This window comes from Peromyscus maniculatus, chromosome 1 (assembly GCF_049852395.1).
Source record: "Peromyscus maniculatus bairdii isolate BWxNUB_F1_BW_parent chromosome 1, HU_Pman_BW_mat_3.1, whole genome shotgun sequence".
NCBI classification, from domain to species: domain Eukaryota; kingdom Metazoa; phylum Chordata; class Mammalia; order Rodentia; family Cricetidae; genus Peromyscus; species Peromyscus maniculatus.
The window spans coordinates 34,470,523-34,480,846 of NC_134852.1; the positions used below are offsets into that span (position 1 = coordinate 34,470,523).

Below are 10,324 nucleotides of genomic sequence, written 5' to 3' on the forward strand. Positions count from 1 at the left end.
ACATATACTTTACTTATACTCAAACCTCATGACTTACTTAAACTTTAAAGTTTCACATTTTTGTACCTCAAACTACTTCCTCGGACCCAAGACAGCACTTATCCATACCCTGATGACATACATAAGGCTTCATATTTTTATATCTTAAACTGCTTACTGAAATCAAAACATCAAACTTTGATCCTCATATCTCAAACCTTGATATTCTTTTAAAAACATTATGGCAAGCCATATCTAGATGGAATGGCAGAAATCATAAAGCCAGCACAGCTGCTTGACAAAAGATCCAGCAAAGCTGAGCCCCATGATGGCTGCCATGCCACCTTTGATTTTCATCTCCACATGTTGCATACTTGAGAGATTTTTATCATTTGTACAATTTGAGGATATTAGACTGATGAAATATTTCTTATGAACCATTTTATACCTTCGCCCAGGAATCCTGCTTCTAAGCTTCCCCAGGAGAGTCCTGAACATATTATTCCCCCTGCTTTTAGGGAAGTATCCTTATCTACTTGAGGGTCTTCCTTATGCCTTGAAGGTTATGACATATAAAGAAGCCAGAGGTCTCTTCATGGGGCTCTGATACATTCATGAGACATCTGTTCCTTTTCTTATATGGTAATAAGATATTCAGAACAAAGTAAACTCAAAAAGGTCAACAAGATTTGGTGGGCTAGAGGAGTTTGACACAGTTCAGATTACAAGCCTCTTTCCACTATACACTCAGCCCATTATGTGGCGTAGAACTCTGCCCTACATAGAGGCATATTGATGAGCAAAGTATGGAGTGGAAAGATGATCAAAAATATGAGGTGTCAGGACTTCACTCTCTTAGAAAAGTTAGCTCATGCAGAGCCACTATAATGCCATATGACTAAGGAACAACAGAATGCTAGGATTAGACATATAGACAGATTGTATAAAGATATAAATATGAACATTGTATTATGGCAGAATTTGAATAATAAAAGCTTTGCAGCAGCTTTGGCCTGAGGATTTCTCCTGGGCACTCTGACCACTAACAGTTAATGATACACTGCTTGGGACATGGCAAAATGGCCAGGATGGTTGAAGATTTTGTTTTGGTCTAATGCCCTTGAAGCAGTCAAAGCTACCAGCCTGAGAACAGGCTGTCATATGCCTCAAATTCTCAAACACTGCCTTATGGTGTTAATGAGTAAGACAGATAACTCTGTTTATTAATGATGTCAAAACCTGAGGGAAAATGATTGGAAATGATAACTCTGTTCTGTCATAGTTTATTAATGATGACTAAAAGACAAGCAAAAGGAAGTGAAACACATGTCCAAAACAAAAAAATGATGTGATCTGTGTTTTGGAACATCATGAATGTATCCTTGCTTACTAATTTCTGTATAAAGAAAGAAACACTGTGGCCACTAGTTAGTCAGGCTAAGATTCTCCCAGCCACCATGGCCTGGCTCACTTCCTTCCCATGCTGACTCATTAAATCCTCTGCAGGGTCTATACAACCTGGAGGAAGGCTCCTGGCAACATTACATCCGAAAACATATTTTTTTTTGTACTTAATTCATGGTGCTATCCTCTACTTGAAATGTAATGCCTTTTTTTTTCTTTGAAACAATAATAATTTGTAACCAATTGTCTTAAATGATGGCAAATGTTTGTAACCCATTGAACTCAAATGACCAAAATCCATGTAAATTTTTCTTTTCCTGTGGAAACAAAAGCATAAATCTTCCCAAATAAATTGTAACTATGACTTTCATACTGAAGTCAATTTTTTACAACATTTACCGAGCATTATCAAGACAGAGAAGGGTTAAGGTGGGAAGCTGCTAGCCAGAACAAGAGACCTTGATATTTCCACAGTGAGGAAGAACTTGGCTTAGGAAGAAAGGGAGGGGATGTGGTTCCAGGGTGTGTCCTTGGCTGCCAGTGTTCCTGGAAAAAAATGTTTTTGTTAATTCTCTAATAATTAACAATTAAGATCAGGTTGTCAGTTCAGCATTCAAACAGTTTGTCAGTTGCAGCCAGTTCCCATCACTTGGCCATAGCTCCTGTCTCTGCCCACATGGACTGAGAGCTCGCACCCTACCCTCTGTGAGAGCCACTGGCTGGGTATGGCCTCTCCTGCAGACCAAGACCAGCCCTGCCTGTGCTGCAGGCCTGATAGCAAGAGAACTATGGAGGAGGTGGCCCTTGCTGGGCATCTCTCTCCTCTCCCAGGAACATAAGGGTGGTTAGGAGACAGAAATTAGTAACACTGACGTAGACATAAGTACCGTTACATCAGCACTGAGGTGACAGCCTCACTGGCGCTTAGCAAGCCCCATCTAACAGATGGCCTCTCTTGTAGTACACAAGCCCCACCTGGCAGAAGCTACGTGCTTATCTCAGTTCAGTCAGGCGACCCAGTCCCTTTAAACACATGGAACAGAACAGTAACATAGTAGCAGTCAGAACATAGACCAAACAAGGACAAAGACATCAGTTTGTGGGCACAACCCGCTCTGGGATGCACTCCTCCTCTCCAGAGGAACCAGGGGAATCCAATCCCCAGAGAACGGTTTCCTGACCCACCAGAAGAGCCCTGGTACATCACCTAGGACCCCAACCTATGATCCACCAGTACCTCACCATGGATCTTATGTGGGCTTCACAGACACATCTCCCACTGCCATAAATGGCCAGAAACAGAAACAAGAAAACCAAAAATGCTCGCCAGGCAAATCTGATGTCACCTGATGTTATCTGTTGTTACCTGATAATGGGCTCCAAAGGACTCAACAGAGGGTGGTTCTTGTGGGATTGGGAATCATGGTGGGTCTTCCAAATGTTGTACCCAGAGTCCCCAAGACACCACCTGGAGAACACATACAATGCAAAAGCAAAGAATCTTGGTATTGTTATGAGATGACTCAGAACTCTGCATCTATCTGACCCATCAGCATAGCAGGAAAGACCTTGAGCATCAATGGGGCAGGGTTTTCAAAGCAAGGGGGATTGGGGTCTACAGATTGTATAGGAACAGACTATGGATTGGTTTATGCAAGTGGCAAACATGTTAGTAACCTTATTTATTTATTTATTTATTATTGATTCATTGATTGAGGTTTTTTGAGACAGGGTTTCTCTGTGTAGTTTTGATTCCTGTTCTAGAACTTGCACTGTAGACCAGGCTGGCCTCTAAATCACAGAGATCTGCCTTGCTCTGCCTCCCAAGCGCTGGCATTAAAGGTGTGTACCACCACTGCCTGGCAATATTAGTAACTTTTAATTGGCTAAGTTCAGTTGGGGGTTCCAGTTGGGAGTTATCCATTTTTAGGCAGGCCTGGACAAGTCCTAGGCTTTGTCCTTGAGCTGCCATGGAGGCTGGCTCGCCTAGCATGGACTCATTGTGGTTGCTGTATCAGTGGCCCAGGTTTCACAATGATGCATGCACATAGCTCTAAGTTGGTGAGGGCTCCCAAAGAGTAAACACCGGGCTCAACCTTGAGTGGACAGAGTTCATGCAGAAAGGGAGTTATTGAAAGGACTGTGTGTTTTGTTCATGGCCTTCCCAGAATGGCTTGCTCAATTCTCGGGACCTGAAATTGTGGTCTGGTCTCTGAGAGAAGACTCAGCAGCCTCTTATGCCTTCTGCTGGGTCTTCTCATTCCCCCCTCGAATAGTGTATCATCTCCAATCTTGGAGATGTTTATTTTTGTTAAAAGACTTTATTATAAGGGTAGTAGATTGTTTTGAAGACTAATCAGAGCAGGACAGAAGAGGTTTTCCATTATCAACAGCAAAGTGAGCCTCTCCTTATTCAGTTGTTGCCATCTGCAAGAGTGTCATGGGTTTGGTTCTGGGACTGTGTGATATCACTGGGTGATACTGTGATTCTAGCATCCTCAGTTTAGTGGTACTCAGACAGGAATTATTATTCAGTTTAGGCATCAGTGACATAAGAGCCAACAGTAATTAGTAGAAGCAGAAGGGCCCAAAGCACTGTAATGGCTGACAGAGTTCCTTATCCTAAAGGAAGTTGTAAATGAGAATGGGGACCAGTCATTATTTTATCTCAGATTCCCTTTGACAAGAAATTCCCTTTTGATCTAACATTGGGCGGCGGGGGGGGGGGGGGGGACAACAAGGGAGACATTTTTGCCTCTGTAATTTCTTCCTGCTAACATTGGGATTATGTTGTCAGGGTCCTGGGAAGCCAGAATGTTAGTCAACAGCAAGGAGGGAATAAAGAAGCATCTGGTTTATTGACCAGCTGAAGAGATGGCGTTTATATAGGCTGGACTGGTTCGTATTAGATTTCAGAAAGTTCAGGTATCATAGTCATTTGGAGTAGGTTGTTGTCAGCAAATGATGCTTGGGTATGTCTGTCAGCCAAGTGGTTACCTGTTGAGACAGATATAAACTAGGAACAGGCATTGAAATTGATGAACTTCACTTATTCAAACCCCGATGACATACTCAAGCCCTCATATTTTTATATCTTAAACTGTTATCTCAAACCAAAAGACCATTTATTCAAACTTTGATCCTCATATCTTAAGATTTCATATTCTTATAAAACATTACATTCTAAATATCTTTTTTTCTACTTAATTCATGGAGCTATCCTGTACTGGAAATTTGATACAGTTTCTCTTCTTCTTTGAAACAATAATAATTTGTAACCAATTGTCTTAAATGATGGCAAATGTTTGTAACCCATTGAACTCAAATGACCAAAATCCATGTAAATTTTTCTTTTCCTGTGGAAACAAAAGCATAAATCTTCCCAAATAAATTGTAACTATGACTTTCATACTGAAGTCAAATTTTTTCAAAGTATGCAGGCTGGTAATTCAACATTTACCGAGCATTATCAAGACAGAGAAGGGTTAAGGTGGGAAGCTGCTAGCCAGCACAAGAGACCTTGATATTTCCACAGTGAGGAAGAACTTGGCTTAGGAAGAAAGGGAGGGCATGTGGTTCCAGAGTGTGTCCTTAGCTGCCAGTGTTCCTGAAAAAAATTGTTCATGTTAACTTTTCTGACTCTATTAATTAACAATAAAGATCAGGTTGTCAGTTCAGCATTCAAACAGTTTGTCAGTTGCAAGCAGTCTCCATTGCCCTGCCCATAGCTCCTCTCTGCCCACATGGACTGAGAGCATGCACCCTACCCTCTGTGAGAGCCACTGGCTGGGTATGGCCTCTCCTGCAGACCAAGACCAGCCCTGCCTGTGCTGCAGGCCTGATAGCAAGAGAACTATGGAGGGAGGTGGCCGTTGCTTGGCCTCTCTCCTTCTCTCCCAGGAACATAAGGGTGGTTAGGAGACAGAAATTAGTAACACTGACGTAGACATAAGTACCGTTACATCAGCACTGAGGTGACAGCCTCACTGGCGCTTAGCAAGCCCCATCTAACAGATGGCCTCTCTTGTAGTACACAAGCCCCACCTGGCAGAAGCTACGTGCTTATCTCAGTTCAGTCAGGCGACCCAGTCCCTTTAAACACATGGAACAGAACAGTAACACAGTAGCAGTCAGAACATAGACCAAACAAGGACAAAGACATCAGTTTGTGGGCACAACCCGCTCTGGGACGCACTCCTCCTCTCCAGAGGAACCAGGGGAATCCAATCCCCAGAGCACGGTTTCCTGACCCACCAGAAGAGCCCTGGTACATCACCTAGGACCCCAACCTATGATCCACCAGTACCTCACCATAGATCTTATGTGGGCTTCACAGACACATCTCCCACTGCCATAAATGGCCAGAAACAGAAACAAGAAACCAAAAATGCTTGCCAGGCAAATCTGATATCACCTGATGTTAGTGCTGGACCTCAGCAGTTTTCTGGAAGTTTGATGTAAGCCTCTGGGATACCATCAGTCTTGTATCGTTCATGTCTGCCAAACCAGTTCCACATGGATGCTGCTGCCAAGTTCTAATGCTAGATCAGCCATTACCTTGCTCCATGGATCACATTGTTCTATAGCCTGAAGAACCTTTGGCCACTGGTTTCTGACGCTGGGATAACACTTTCTAGGTGACAATTTTTTAGAAAGGAACCATGCAATTTACAAAACGAAGCCTCCAGTGGGTGAATTCTTGCCCTCAGGGCAGCTATCCCATTGTCCCAGTGCAGAGCTGTTACTCCCAAAGATGGGAGAAGAAACAACTGACCCATATCATCATGACCAAATGAATTAAAGCAAGCGTTTCTTTTCATGTACACAGGCTGCAGCCCCCAAAAGCAAGGTTCAAGATGCCAGCATTGGACCTGAGGAAGACAAGGCTTTTTTAGAGCTTAGGGATAGATAGCATCCAAATAGGGGAAAACAGGCAGGATTACAGGCACAGAACATAACAGGTGGTCATAACAAGGCAATCACAATTGGTGTTCTTAATAAGGTAGTTACGCCGGGCGGTGGTGGCGCACGCCTTTAATCCCAGCGCTCGGGAGGCAGAGCCAGGCTGATCTCTGTGAGTTCGAGGCCAGCCTGGGCTACCAAGTGAGTTCCAGGAAAGGCACAAAGCTAAACAGAGAAACCCTGTCTCGAAAAACCAAAAAAAAAAAAAAAAAAAAAGGTAGTTACATGTGGTCATATAACCTTTTGAAACAAAGGTAGGGTCACAAATGGCTATGAAAAACACTGAGGTGGCTGAAGAGATAGCTCAGAGGTTAAGAGCACTAGCTGCTTTTCTAGAGGTCCTGAGTTCAATTCTCAGCAACCTCATGGTGGCTCACAACCATCTATGATATATGTAATAAATAAATGAATCTTTAAATAAAACCATTTTGAAACAAATAAATGTTTGCCATTCATGGAACAGGCAGTACAGAACTACTGGTAATTAAGGTTACAGTTGGGGCATGGCCAAATCCTTGCGAAACAGAGGTTTAATCATAAACAGGAATGAACCTAGTCTGTCTTTACTATAAGTTGGCTTTTAAGCTTAAGATGGAGGCAGGCTGGTTTTTCACACAAATTTGTCCTCAATGCTGCTGAATACTCTAACAATTACAGCTGCTTCCTCTGAACCCACACTGTCTGCAAATTTAAACTCTCTGATGTTCCTTTTTTCTTTCTTTTTTTCCTTTCCCTTTTTTTTCAAAATTGCATCGTTCCCCTCTCTTCCTGCTCTACTTTTGGGTCCTTGTCCCCATGGACTTGAGTCAGAGCCGTGAGCAGTAACCCTGCCACTGTCCTACTGCTCTCTTGTCATTAAATGTCCTTCACCAAATAAATGACTCCTTCAATTTTTCTTTATTAATATAATTCTCTCCATTGACTCCTTCAGAATGTCACACCATGTACCCCAATCCCCCTCATTTCCCAATCTTCCTGTGTCTGCCCTCCATCAGTCTCCCCCTTTCTCTTCCTGCATATGACTAATCACGTCTTTCCAGTTCTTCATCTGTCATCATCTCCTTTGTCAAAATGTCAAGATAAGACACAATCTCCTGCCATAGAAGATGAAGGTTCTCTTCCAAGACACAGACATGGATGCAGGTTGACCCCGGTGTGTAGATGTTAGCTCTCCACATTTATGCTAGTTTGTGGTTTACAACTGAATGATGAGTAACAAAGATGGTAAAAATAATGTTGGACCATGGGATAAGCTTTAATTTACTTTAAATTTTGTGGTATTAGGATAGAATGAATGCCCTTTGAGAGAGCAGGATTGGTTATTTTTAAGGATGGAGGAGAGTGTTAATTGTTGAACATTCCCTGTAAAGTTGAAGTTGAAATTTAAATGCCATTATCCCTGCATTAAGAAATGAGATGTGGATGGATCCCAATCCCTCCGCCTGGGTGTCCCCCAAACAGTTCGGGCTAAACAACTGTCTCCATTATCCAGAGGGCCTTGCTGTGGCATGGAGGGGCTTGAACCTGCCTGTGCTCAGTGTGCTGGGCTCTGCTGACTCCCCATAGGAGACCTTGATTTGGAGGATGTGGGGATGGGTTGTGGCTTGGGAGGGAGAGCCGGGGTGTGGGAGGAGGAAGGAGGTGGGATCTGTGGGTGGTATGTAGGGTAAGTAGAAAATTTCTTAATAAAAAAATGAAAAAAAAAAAGGAATGAGATGTGAACTGGGAGGTGGTTCATCAGTGAAGAGCACTTGCTGTTCTTGCAGAGGACCTGGGTTCAGTTCCCAGCACCTCCATGGTGGCTCACAGTCATCTACATCTCTAATTTGAGAGCATATACTGTTCTCTTCCACCTTTTGAGCACCAGACATGCATGTAGTAAACATATGTATGTTCAGATGAAATACTCATACACACAAAATCAAAATTAAAAAAGAATAAAATGACAGTGTGAAACTCTGCAGCTTCCTAGTGTCTATTCTAAGTGAATAGATGTTCACTGAGTTGTATAGACGATGGGTCTTGTCAATTTCTTTGTGTTATGTCTTATAAAACAGTTAATTAAATAAAGCAGCAAAAGATGAAATGATATGTTTAAAATGTGGTTCAGGCTTTGCCTTTATGTTGTTTGGTTGTGGAATGTTCCTTACCAGCTTACTTATTTGATCGATTGATCTTTAGTTGATAGTCATATTTTGGGAGTTGTAGAGAATTTAAAGGGTTGTGAGTGGTGGTAGCAAGTTATTTAGATTGGGTGACATTCATAGCCTCTCTCTCTCTCTCTCTCTCTCTCTCTCTCTCTCTCTCTCTCTCTCTCTCTCTCTCTCCCTCTCTCTCTCTCTCCCTCTCTCTTTCTCTCTCTTCCCCCGCCCCATGACTTGCATTTCTTTTTTGATACTGATCTATGATCCTTCCCATGTCAAAGCTGGGGCCCAAACTACCTAGAATTCAAACAGGGAACTAAATGGCGAGAGCAATCACAACAATCCCACTGCTGCACCAGTCCTTTGTCACTGTGGTAAATACCTGCTCAGAAGCCAGTGTGAGGAAGGATTTGCTTAGGGTCAGTTTCAAGGCAGGAAGGCAGGGCAGCTGGGCCTCTAGGTTTGCTGTGGGAATATGAGGCAGCTGGGAAGGAGAGAGAGGAGGGTCCTCTCGGGAACCTACATCTTTCTGCCATGTCTGTGAACGTCCTAAAAATACGACTAGTTAGAGATCAAGCATTCAAACATGTGGAGTCCTGGGAGAAATCTCACATTCTAACCATGGCACTCTGTGAATGGATTGTGTCACTGTCATAGAGTGTGTCCTCTGTGGGAGGGTTCGGTCTCCTTTTTAGCTCTGTCAGTCTTAGGCATGCTTGATTGCCCCATGTCATGTTATAATGCAGCAGCAAATGCCTCACCAGACACCAGTGCAGTGTTCTTGGAAATAACTGCTTCTAGAAGCACAACTTTAAAATGCCTACTAATTATCACTTCCCAGTCTCTGTCATTCTGCCTTGTTAGAAAACAGAGTAAGACATTCTCAGCATACTGAGGTCAGAGTCTACAGGGGACAGTGATGCTACTAGAAAGAGATGGGTCAGTGGGAAGGTCGGAGGGCTCTACTTCCCATGAGACAACCAGGAGGAGGAGGTGATCGCCAGTCACACTGATCAGAAACCCAGGGGGCTCCAACTGCTCCTCGGCCAGGCTGAAGCCTCTCTCTCCACGTGACTGCCGAGCCTGACCACTACTGTGTCTCTTGTCTCCCTACTTTTGCATTTTCTGCCATCTGTGACTGTCACAGGCCAGAGATTGAAAGGGGACCCTGGAGAAATCACATTGGCACTGGGGTTGGTGTATGTACAAACACACAGAGATTCACACAGTAACACGCACCTCTACTCCTGTCACTGAAGTCAAACCTGAAAGTAAGAGCATACAGAGGAGCCCCACAGTGCAAGAATGTAATGTGAGCCACATATGTTGGCTCACACCTTTAATCTCAGTATTCAGGAGGCAGAGATAGGAGGTTCTCTGTGAGTTCGAGGCCAGCCTGGTTTACAGAGTGAGTTCTAGGACAGCCAGGACTACACAGAGAAACCCTGTCTTGAAAAATCAACCCATACACATATTCACGGACACACACAGACATACAGATACACACACACCACCACCACCAACCCCACTGCAACAGACACAACACACACACACACACACACATCTAGGGTAACACACAAAAGCACACACATGTACGTTTACATAAGAAATATCCCTTCACATATGTAGCACACACACAGGTCCATGCCCAAATCAATAAACAGACAAAACTGAGCTGAGAAATGCACACTCACCCCAAGAAATCAAGATGTGTTACTCCCAATGTTCTTTTGTCCTGTGTATCTGTTTCAAGTCCTTGACAACATCTGTGGAACAGGGAGTGAGAAGGTCACTGGCAGCCCAAGTAGGAAGCATGGTTGCTCACACTCCTGGAC

The 10,324-nt window shown here is 43.5% G+C and overlaps 1 long non-coding RNA gene across 1 annotated transcript; it reads right to left on the bottom strand.

The window, feature by feature from the left end:
• Positions 1-1,181: 1,181 nt before the first annotated feature.
• On the bottom strand, positions 1,182-10,318 carry LOC143273894 (uncharacterized). The gene is made up of 3 exons (XR_013052162.1): positions 10,184-10,318; positions 2,750-2,851; positions 1,182-1,929 (listed from the first exon to the last, which is right to left on the bottom strand). It is a non-coding gene; the product is annotated as an uncharacterized LOC143273894 (long non-coding RNA).
• Between the last annotated feature and the right edge of the window lie 6 nt (positions 10,319-10,324).